Source organism: Chionomys nivalis, chromosome 2 (genome assembly GCF_950005125.1).
Source record: "Chionomys nivalis chromosome 2, mChiNiv1.1, whole genome shotgun sequence".
In the NCBI taxonomy this organism is placed as follows: domain Eukaryota; kingdom Metazoa; phylum Chordata; class Mammalia; order Rodentia; family Cricetidae; genus Chionomys; species Chionomys nivalis.
Genome location: NC_080087.1, coordinates 116,836,229 through 116,848,389, shown reverse-complemented (window position 1 = coordinate 116,848,389; position 12,161 = coordinate 116,836,229). Strand labels below are relative to the sequence as shown.

General features: G+C 45.8%; 1 protein-coding gene across 1 annotated transcript in view; it reads right to left on the bottom strand.

Annotated features, from left to right (window-relative positions):
* The window catches only part of Wdfy1 (WD repeat and FYVE domain containing 1), a 48,668-nt gene that overhangs the window by 35,821 nt on the left and 686 nt on the right, over positions 1-12,161 (bottom strand). The gene's annotated exons all lie outside the window — the stretch shown is intronic.

Here is a 12,161-nt window from a genome sequence, read left to right as displayed (position 1 = left end):
CTACTGACCCATCTTTTAAGCCAAAGATACTCACTTTTCCTCAAAAGGGTTGAATTACAGCTCTATAACTCAATCGTATAGGAAACATACTCTCTGGCTCTGCAGGCATTAGATGGGGTGGACTGTGGGAGGAGCAACATGACTCCAGGTTGTTCCTAGGATCTGAGGACAAGAAAGTGCATGGGTACCTTCCAGCGAGCCCCCAGTTACACACCCTGCAAGGAGTTCCAAATGATCGAGGATGGCTTCTGTCTAGTGTTCAAATATGGTTATCTGAAACAGAAAACGTAAAAATTTCCATTCCTTAAGAATGTGTCTGTCAGCACGGCCACTGAAAGCAGAGAAGGCTGAGGAATATAAACTAAGTGAAGGTTAAAGTTGTTGTGCAACCTCAGGCATAAGAATCAGAGACAACTTCAAGTAAATGACAGCCACTTTTCCTCCTTAACAAGACCAAGGCTAGAGGCTTCTGTGTGCCTCCCCGACGACTCCTGCTCAGTGGTCAGCTGGGCATCAATAGGAGCTTGTGCCTGGGACAGGCCTGGCCAAGAATCAGCAGCACCCTGGAATTTATGAAGGGGCACAGTGTTTTCCTGCAGGCCACTGCAGAGCAGGGAAGGAGATGTGGACAGAAGGCACAGCTGGAGGTTCCTGGATGGGATAGGATCACTCCCGAAGGAGCAGAGTACAGCGCCTGCATAACAGGGCTAAGAAACCAGATGCAAGAAAGCTGGGAAAGAGAAGATTTTCCCATAAGACATCAGGCTCCCTGGCTTGAAAGATGCACTGAGCGGTTGCCCTCCAGCGTGTCCCTGTTTAGTTCCTAAGTCCTCAGCACCGAACTGTGCGGGTAAAGATTTTCTGCATGCTAGACCCCACAGGGATTCCGGACACACTTGGGATCTGCGGAGAGCAAGCTAGCCTGTAGTGAAGGTGATGGCCATGTTTTACCTCCAGTTCCTGCTTCAGGAGCCAGAACAAGCAGAAATCCCACAAGCCAACATGGCTGCCGCAACACTGCCTGACTCGAGCTGCCTTGTTCAATTTTATTCATCTCTGATTACAAAGTGAGAAAAAATCTCACAACTTAAAACCTTCCAAAAGATACAATTCAATATAAAGTAGCTTTGTAAAGTCAAAAAAAAAAAAAAAGCAAAAGAGCTTTTCCAGAAATTTACATATGTTTCCCGTTAAAGCAGTAACATAAATATGAACTATTAAATAGTGGGTTCTTTGTTCCTCTAAAAGGAGATTCAGAGCACAAAAAAGTCTAGGTGGAAAATAGACTTGTGCCCCAAAGCTCAAAGAAAACCTAACTTTTGTGCTAAGTCAGAATAGTGATACTAATAAGATCCCCCACTACCTCCAGTCTGGATCTGGCTGGACCTACATGAGCTGCGTAGGTCAGAGTCTGAGGCAGATAGTGAAGTGCTCACCCCTCGCTGCTCCGTGCCCTTTACTATCTGATTTTACAGCCTTTCCCATCGAGAGGGAGAACATCTTTCTCTGACTCCTCCTGGGAGGCTGCCTGGTGTCTCTGTGGCCCACTGTGTCAGAAGTGGTGCTGGGGCTTGTCTGAGAAAGGCTTTTCCTGTTGTTGCTCCTGCTCCTGGAAGCCTGCCAAGTCACATGACCCGGGGTGAGGGGCAGCGGCAGAGGAGGGGTAAGCCTTGCTAAGGAAAAACTACAATAGGAAGAGGGAGCCCATGTCTTGGCTGAATTACCCTTGGTCAGCCTGGAACTAGTCACCTCTCCAGGGGCTGAGACACAAGGCTGGTCATAAGCATGGGTGAGCTTAGCTGAGTCAGGCGAACTGTTCCACGTGCCCACTTGTCATCTCCAGCAGCACTCAAGGGCTTCTGCATAAACCCAGGGTCAAGCCCACCCCACCTCCAAAAACACCACCTTTCTTCTGGGAACAACAGAAATAAAGCAATTTAATCATTTTCTAATTTTGCTGACAAATAGGTAGTGTTCAACCAACTAACTGAAAAGCGAATTTCAGAATATACAATATGCTACAAAGTTAGAGCAGGGTTCTGATTTATCTTAAACTCTGGGTAAATCGTAACTGTAAAGAATATTATGACTTCTTGTAGGGACACTGGTACTCCCAGACTGAGGACTTCCTGAACGCTTCCGTCACCTACAACAAAGGGTATTGTTTCCTAGGCTGACCGTACCTCCGGAGAATAAAGATTAAAATATTTAACTCTAAGAACCTAATATGGGTTCTAGAACACTCAGATGTTAGCCTGAAAGGAAGAGGGAATGATACCATCATCACTTCAGTCTGTCTTTATCAAATAAATAGCAATTTCCTTCCAGCCGAGTCGCTGGAACTCTGACCTTCATTTCCGCTAGAGAACAAAGCATGTCTCCTCCTGTAAGAGCGAGGCAGAACAGTGAATGGCTGCTGAGAGGATCTTCTAAACCAAAAGACTAGAAACTGGCCTCATTTTTAGAGGACAATAAGCCTGATTGAGCGAAAGAAGGAAGTACTCACTGGCCTGCACCACAGGAAGGAATGGGTAGCTTACGGGGCTGTGGGGACACTGTGTCACAGCCTGCTGATTTCATCCAGAGAAGGCTCTCAGGGACCCTGGCACTTGCATCGCCCCTCACCAGTAACGCCGCCCAAGAATCCATAGACATGTGGCTGAAAGGCCTCCTGCAGGCTCTCTGTGTGACTGGAGACCAGCCCAGAGGTAATCTTTTACCTCCAGCACTAAAACCATTTTGTATGACTCCTATGCAAACAAGAAGCCTAAGAAAATCCCAAGCCCCAGAGGACAGGAATAATCTAGACAAGGGATAATGGGTAAGCAAGGAGCCCATGCAGCACCCTTTCCTAAGGTTGTTGTTATTGATGATGATGATGATGATGATGATGATGATGATGATGATGATGATGATGATGATGACGACGACCAACAAACAACTTCAGCTCTACCCAAAGCCCACCAGAGCTGTCTGGACACCCACGATTAAACTAGCCCAGAGGAAGTACAGCTTGAGTTAGCTTTAAATTCTGTTCTCTGGCTCGTTATTGGTTTGTTCAGTGATTCAATCAAACTAATACTGTACACACTGCTGGTAGCTTTACACTGTCTTAGATGCGAGAAGAATGTAAAAGGCCAGCATTCAGCTGGGAAGGATGTGATGAGGCCAGGTCTACGGGGACAGTGAAAAGTTGGACTGGCATCTAGAAAGGCAGGTGGCAGCACAATGGACAGGACAAACACAGTACCCCTCAAAGTTCAGACCCCTCAAACAATTTACCCAGTAGGTGTGAGGAAATTAGTTAAGCATACAAGGCAGGAATGTTGGGGAAACATAGAGTTAGTAAGAAGGCCCTCTGAGGTACTCAAATACCCCAGGAGATCCAGCCCAAGTGGCATTTTCTACAAACCAACCATAACCTAGTACCGCCCAAAGCTCTCCATCAACAATGACCTCAAGCACCTCCAATTTCCCCAAAGCCTTTCCAGGTGGATGCCCCTGCCAGGCCGCAAACAAAGAGGATGAGATAAGAAGGCGGAAATGTACCAGTGCAAGCCCTCTCACCCCACAGCCCTACAAGAACACCGGCTGCAGGTTCACTCTGATGTTACAGGGAGCTTCTCTGAGTAATGCTGTGGTGGTCTATGGGGAAATGACTTTGATGTTACAGGGAGCTTCTCTGAGTAACGCTGTGTGTGGTCTATGGGAATGACTGAAAGGATGGTTCTGAGCTCAGCTGGTGGGGTGCTGGCCTCCCAGGCTCTAACCAGAGTTCCAGCCTCAGAACCACATGAACTGGGTGTGATGGGCTCACACACGTGACCCCAACACTAAGGGGGTTGAACCAGAAGAATTAAAATCTTGGGATCATTCTTCAGTAGACAGTGAGTTTGAGATGGGCCTGTCTATAAGAGAAACCCTGTCTCAAAAAGTTAAAAAGAAGAGATTATTTTGTTATGCAATCTGAATAAATACTCCACAAAATGAGTACACATTCCTGCTCTCTTATCTTTCAGAATGATTTGCTGAGCGCATTTCACAGAAAGAAGGTAACATAAACAGCTGAATTCTAGGACCAATACCACTGGTTACATTTCAGTTTTGTTCCTAGGTGAGAACTTACAGGTGGTTAAAGTCAACCAGAGCGGGGAAAGCCTATTACACAGCAATGAGAGTCTCTGGCTACCAACCCAAGGATAGTAGTTAGATGTAGCTTCGCAGGGCCTGCTGCATGACCTGCTCTTTGGAGGTACTGGCCACGTGGGAGGATCAGATGAACAAAATCCAAACCAACAGCAACTAACACCTGGTTGTAAACTGGAGGGAGCTGAGAAAGGCTGACAGTGGTAAACAGGGAAGAATTCCTCTACGGTGGAGACAGAAGTAGAAGCGACCCTAAAAGGCTGGGATATGGGAAACAGAGGAATGCAAGGGGTTTGAGGAGGGTGCACATGAACTCTGGTGCAGGAAGGTGTATGGTGTTAATGGGACAAAGAGCACACTGGCAAGGACCACTGAGAAGTGAGAAAAAGATGTGTAAATAAAGTTGGGCACAGAACAGTTACACACTCCCCTGCATCCTATTACAGGCATGACGACAGACAACATTAATGAAAGGTCATGAAAAGAAGACATGGCAAAAGCCATTTGGAAGATCCAAGTGTGGCGAAACAGATTCAGATAGGGCACACTAGGGCTCAGGAATTCCTCATGGAGGCTGCTGTAGTGATCAAGGTTTAATAGTGGTTAAGAGATGAGTACAACCGTGAGGGTAAAAATGGACAGGCACTCCCAGCAGAGTCAGGACCGAGGCAGCCATCCTGCCTTCAAGGCTGGCCTCAACTGGTGTCTCAGACCTTGGGTTTCTACAGGGCTCCCACATTCCCAAACACTGAAGAATGGCTCACCCTGTTTCATGTTTGTACAAAGCACATGGCCGATACTTCACACTTGTTTTTCTTTTCTAGACTCCGGAGTGCTGGTACATGCTAATGAGAGGGTGCCCCCCCCATACACACTTGGCATACAAGATGTGCTGAATTCCCCTGATAAACAGTACTGAACACAGGGGGTCACATAATTCAACAAGGGGAATTCAGCACATCTTGTGTGACTACATGGTCACTTGGGAGGACTCTCAGAAGCTTGGCCTGGTGTCTTCCCTGCATGTGCTGGATTTATGCTGTGCCCTGTGACTACAATATGCCATGGCTGTGTGTATGGTGTGAGTCCTACCAGTGAGTCAAAGGACCTGATCTTAGGGTTCTCTGCCACCACAGGGGAAAGATCTATGTGGGACACGAATATGACTAAAATGACTTGTAACTGACCAAATAAGGAAATAAAGAAAAGCCATGGCGCAAAGTCAGTTATAAAAGTTTTTTTTAAAAAAAAAAATTGCAATTGCCTTCCAAATGCTAGTGCCTTATTTAGGGCAGGGAATTTTTTTTTTCTACTTTATCCATACACACATGCACGCATAACACACACTTGCACACATAGGGCAGAAATGTTTTGAGCTTTGTTGACATAAAGGGAGATTAATAGGAATAGAATCACAACTGCTAACCCGGTGCCAGGCTCTATTCTAAGCGCCTTGCATCTATGTCATCAATCTGTCAGCGCTTCATAAAACCCCACGAGGTAGATCCTACTGCATCCCTGCTTTGCAGCTGAGAAGACCATGATGCAAAAAGGTTAAGTAGCTCGACCAAAGTCACATGACTTGGAACCAAACTCTGGCACTTATCTCTGGAGCCTCTGTTCTTAATTACACTATAAAAAGAAACGATTGTCCCCGCGAGGGGTCGCTCTGGCATGGGAGAGTCCCCCCACTCACTGCCTCGCTCCCTTCCTGCCCCTCTTCAGTTTATTTTATACCACAGACTAAATAATCTACTTCTAGGCCTTGAATGACAATCAAGATATAGTCGTTAACACCCTGGACAAATGAATAGCTTCCAGCTGTTACACATTTTCCTTTTAGGCATTTTACTTTAAAACAACAACAACAACACAGGTTTAGAGTCAGTTCCCATAAACAATAAGGAAATATATAAATTCCCCTACAAACTGTCTTAATATGCTTATAAGTATTCAAAAACAGTTTGGAGACATAGCTCAGTTGGTAGAGTTCTTGCCAAACGTGCTCAAAACCTTGGGATTGTTCCCCAGCATGGCATAAACCTGGCTTGGTGGCACACGCCTGTAATCCAGGAGCGAACAGGTGAAACATCAGAAGTTCCTCAGCTACACGGCGAGCCAAAGGCCAGCCTGGGCTACATGACACTCTATCTCAAGCAAAGTGTTCAAGAAGCAAATATACTAGTAGATGAAAAAGGGAACATGCTACAAAAATATAAAAAAATATATATAAAAATATATATAAAAATATATAAAAGTTGAGTTTTGGGTTTGTTTCATTTGAGGCTTTTTGGGTTTTTTCTTTTTCTTTTTCTAAAATCAGCTTACACACAGCACCTGAAAACACAGATCTGTCACTGTTTGACTTAGGCCAAAGAAAACTGAGATTCCTGCAGAAATCAATGCCGGCCTGCAGGCCGTGGGTGCAGTAGCAGACATGGTTCATCTCCAACCTTGTCAAAAGTGAAGACGGCGGGTCTGCAGCCCTCACTTCAATAAGAGAGCTTTGTAACAAGAGTTACCCGCTTTGAAAACTTCTCATGTGACCGTCTGACTATGTTTCTGTGCCGTCCTAGCAGAGGCCAGAAACAGCCAAATGCTAGGGAATCAGCCCCGCTGCCTCACCCAATTCAGCTCTGCCCTGCAGGCAATCTCAGCTTCCAGTGGCCTTCCCCTCCAGAGTAACTGCTCAGACTCCAATTTTCTTTTTCCTTTTTTTTAAAACTGATTTTATTGAGCTCAACTTTTTTCTCTGCTCCCCTCCTTGCCTCTCCCCTCCCCTTCAACCCTCTCCCCTGGTCCCCTTGCTCCCAATTTACTCAGGAGATCTTGTCTTTTCCTACTTCCCAAGTAGATTAGATCTATGTAAGTCTCTCTTAGGGTCCTCATTATTGTCTAGTTTCTCTGGGATTGTTATTTGTAGGCTGGTTTTCTTTGCTTTGTGTTTAAAAACCACGTATGAGTGAGTACATGTGATAATTGTCTTTCTTTGTCTCTGACTCCAATTCTTAAATTTACCACTGAACATCTTTGTTTAATTTCCTCAACAGGAAGACAGTTACTTTACTGACTCACTGCTCAAATAATTCTTAGTTTGAAAGTTTCAGACCCCAATTAAGCCTTATTACCCACATTTACTTAATAGTCTTCTGAGGGTAGATTATATTCAGTTGCTATGTTAGTCTGATTTTATTCGAAAGGAGGTAAGTGTTATGCTTTGAAGCTTTGAATGTTTGTGTGTGTGTGTGTGTGTGGTGTAGACATGTGAGTGTGAACAACCCACCTGCCTGTGTGCCCCAACTAAGAGTTAGAGGAACACACAGTCATGTCCAGCTTCTTATGTGGGTGTTAAGAGATTTGAACTCGGATCCTCAAGCTTGCTGAGCAAGCACTGCTACACACTCCCCAGCTCATAGTTTAGTATCTTAAATGTCCCCAAAGGTACGTGCTAAAAGGCTTAGTCCCCAACCAGGGATGTTATTAGAGGCTGGGGAAACCTTAGGATGTGGGTGGAGGAGGCAACTGGAGGTGGAGGTGTACCCTTGAAGAGTATATTGGGACCCTAGCCCTTGCTCTGTTTTAGCTTCCTGTCCACAGTGGAGTTTGCAGTTTCCTTGGCCATGTTCTCCCAGCGACAATGCACCTCCCTGCAACAATGCACCGCCCTGCCAAAGGCCCCAAGGCAATAAGGCGAAGTGACCACAACCCGAAACCACGGGGATAATCTTTTCTTCTTTCATGTTGCCCATGTCAGGTATTCTGTCACAGTGACAGGGTGCTTGTTAGGATGTGGGTATAATCTGTATATATTTATATATCTATAAAATAGCTCCAGGGAAACATACTCTCCCTGCTGAGAAAGAGGAGGGCTGGGGAGATGGCTGGCAGTTAAGAGCATAGAGCAAGGACCCGAGTTTGGTTCCCAGAGTAGCTCTGGCAGCATGGATTCCAGCACCGTCTGAACAGATCCACACATACACAAAATTTAAAAACAATTTTTTAAAGGGGGGGTGTAAAGCGCATTCTTCTCTGATGACTGATGCACAACCCCCCTTTCTTGCATGGCACGAGTGCTTTGAGTGTGGTCCTTGGATTAGCAGCATCCCTCAGAGACTTGTCAGAAATGCTAGCTCTCTCCAGCTCCCACACCCACCAAGTCAACTTCCTCATCAGAATCTCCAAGGGTGAGGCCCAGGAGTCACTGGTTCACAAGAGCTCCAAGTGATTCCAGCAAACACTCAAGTTTGGGAGCCACTCTCTCTCTAGAGCAGAAAGACTCGTGACTGGGCTCTTGTGTACCACAGGATGTTGAGCAGTCCCCTGGCATTGAAGGATGCTGAGCTGTGGTCCTGGCACAGCCCCATATACCAAAGTATCTTTTGCCCTGCAACCCAAAGTGAATACAGACAGTTTCCAATGTTCCCCGGGGGCCAGCACTGATGGTGGAACTGCTGGCACAGACTTTGGAAAAGTGGGCCCTGACTTTAGGAAGCCCCTTGATTCTTTAGCTTTTCCTTTCAGGACATCCTCGTTTTCTATGGCTTTTATGTAATAAATTAACTTCAGCTGGATCCTGCTATAAATATTCAAAGTTACGTTTCCTAAGCAGATTTGTGGCAGTACACACCTACAATCCCTGTACTCAGGGGGGCTGTTCTGGGCCAGCCTGGACTATGCAGTGGGGCCCTGTCTCAAAAATAAAAAATACATGACCACAGCCCTAGCAATAAGGGGTGGAGGCAGGAGAATTAGGAGTTCAAGACCACGCTGAGCTGTACAGTATATTCAAGGCTAGCATGGGTTACAGGAACTCCTGAGTAAAAACCGGGTGTTGAGAAAGCTCAGCCTGTCTGCCACAGGCACACGGTGACATGCATTCATGCACGCTTATGCATACATTATTTACACACACTAACAGATACCACACAAAGGTATACACAATATTACTTTGTGAGCATTAAGGCACAAGTTGCAAAGTTGTGCTAAAAAGGTGTAAGCCAGCCGGGCGGTGGTGGCGCACGCCTTTAATCCCAGCACTCGGGAGGCAGAGGCAGACGGATCTCTGTGAGTTCGAGGCCAGCCTGGTCTACAAGAGCTAGTTCCAGGACGGGAACCAAAAAGCTACGGAGAAACCCTGTCTCGAAAATCCAAAAACAAAAAATAAAAAAATAAAAAGGTGTAAGCCATTTTTTTAAAAAAATCCTGAAAAGTAGTAAAAAGGAAGGCTCACTGATGAAGGCAGAAGGCGAATCCTGTCCGTTTGTATTTGCTGCTGGTGTGCACATCGCTGACTGATGCAGCCTGGACTCCGTTTCTTCTAATGCGCAGAGGTGGACACAGGAAGAGCTTGGGCTGGAAGGGGCAGAACTGCATTCAGGTCTCAGCCCCACCACTTAGTAGCTTTGCGGTCTTGGTGATTTCTTAAGTGTGGCTGGTGCCTCGGTTTTGTGACCTGCCTGTCAAATGGCCATCAGAATATGGTATGTTCTATTACCTTATGTTCCAGAATGCTCTTGGCAGGACCTGACAAAGCATCCTTACCTCTGCAGTAAAACAGACAAATATTCACACTGCATGGGTTAAAGAAAGATTGCAAGCAAATGTGCTTTGAGTAAACTTCCATACACAGGAATGTCTGACTTTGAAAGTGTATTGAGTTTTGGAACTGCTGACCCAGAGAAATGGACTGCACTGTTCTCATGGGGAATATGAGCTTGGGCTGATGATACACATACACACACACAGCCCAATTTTGCATTGTATAAAAGGGACTTTCTAAAGGTTAACTATTGCCATTTCTAAAGAAAAATCTCAGTCACACAATTTGCTTGTTTTGAACTCTACTTTAGATTTTGTCTCTGCATGCAAAATAAAATCCAGTTCCTAAGAGTCACACCAAAATTCTTTTCCCAAACTGGACACTGCCCTTCCAGGCCTCAGCCCTTTCCTGCCATGGCCTCCCAGACACCTTCCGCTCTGGTCACTTTAAAACATCTCGCTACCACTTCACACTCCCTTCTGTCCTTTTGCCTTGCCGGGAACCAGGATGTGCATCCTCCCTTCAACAAACCACTCCTTCATCCATGAGGCCCTCTTCTAAGGATGGTTCTTGAACTCGGGCCAAGTCTCCTCCTTCTATATCTTCAGCATCTGGGGAGCGGAGTATGAAGGGCCACGTCCACAGTAAGCCACTCGGCACTTGGAAAGAGCTATTTTAATGTCAGCTGACTTTACAGTTACGGTAGAGACGAATGAACAGGCATGTCTGACGTATTCTTGGATGAATAAGGGAAGCCAAGATTCTAAGTCCTTAGATATACGTAAACTGGACTTCTATGAGTCAAGGGCCATAAAGAGCAATAAATCAGAAGTTATATGAGTATACGCACTGTGGCTTTTGATCCTTCTCTTATCCCCAGGACTTAGATACAGTATTCCTGAATGGAATGAATGAATGAATGAATGAATGAATGAATTGTGGTACCTACAAAAAGGCTTAACATACACATCAGAAACCTTCAGTAGCAAGCCAGCTCCTTGGTGGTCTAGTCATTTGCCTGAATCCTGCAGGGCAGTTGAGCAGGAGGTAAAAATAAATAAATAAATAAATAGATAGATAAATAAATAAATAAATAAATAAATAAAGAGCTGATCAAGACTCCTCTGAACATCTGAGTCCCAGAGGAGCTTAGTAATCACTTTCCATAAAATCTTTATTAGCACCGTTCCTACCCAAGTAATCTCAGATATTCGGCAATTTACCCAACATGCATGAGTCACAAATAAAATATTTCACTGAATAAAGCCTGCTGACTTTAATAAACTGTTGTCTGCATTCCTGCTCGTATCATGTAAATACCATTATTCTGCCCTTTGTCTTGTACATCCCCTTCTCTCTCACCCCATGTTCCCACTCTCCCGACACCATTTCTGTTTCACAGGATCCTACCCGTCAAGCCCCGCGCACCACCTCGTTTGAGGTCAGCTGCAAGCAAACTGGAGGGAAAATACGCTCACTGCCTGCGGGAAAGCCCTAACTCAGCTCATTCAAAAGCCAAACAGAAAGGTCCAGTAGGAGCTAGGGGCATCAAGTTTCCCTTTTCCCTTTCAGAGCAGGCCCTCAAATTCACTCACTTCTAAAGGTGTGCGGACAAAAGGCTGGCCCCTGCCTCCAGCTTTCAGAGAACAGGAGAAATATTCTCGCCAAAGCCCTTCCAGTTTGGGCCCACGGCTTCTTAAGACTATGGAAACCGGTTCCCTCAACTGTGGTTCAAACCTTTCAAGTTCCAAACTTGCTACACTTGTAAAGCAAGGGCGATTTCTCCAGGCACTTTACAGTGTGCCCTGAACACCGGAGGCCAGAAGACAAATCCTGGGTTCCATTCCTGGCTTCCTCCGCTTCTCCTTGACTGAGAGAAACTAGTTACACCTCTGGGCCTTCAGTTCCCTCTTGGATAAAATGAAGTCACTAGAGCAAATGAATCTTTTTCCAAAGTAGGGTGACCGGCAAAACGCAAGAACGCTGATAACACGGCTTGTTTTAGCCCTATGATAAATGATATTATTTCTTACTTTTGGAGATAAATCACTCGATGAATAGTATTATTTAAAAACTGAAAACTATTTGGTCAATTATGGGTTCAGATAGTTCTGGCAGCTGAGGTTAAAAAGAACATTAAATGGTAAATCCCCACCCCCAACCTCAACTCCAAACAAACTGGAAGTTGGTCCCTGGAGTTCGTTTAAGGAATAAACACCCGCACCAGGTTCCAATGTAATCAGCCACTAGAGCTCTGGGACTTGGAACGGGCCCAGGAGAATCCAGAAACTCTGAAGCACCAGGTGAACCTCCCATCAGGAAGACACAGGAGGCAAAGGTCTGAGGTTGGAGCAGCACCAAGAGACAGGGTTGGGGCGGCAGCGGGGTGGGGAGTGGAGCAAAGGCTGGGCTAGAAGACCATGACCACTGGCGTCCCACAGTTTCAGGGGCGCACTGGGAACACAGGACGGGAGGC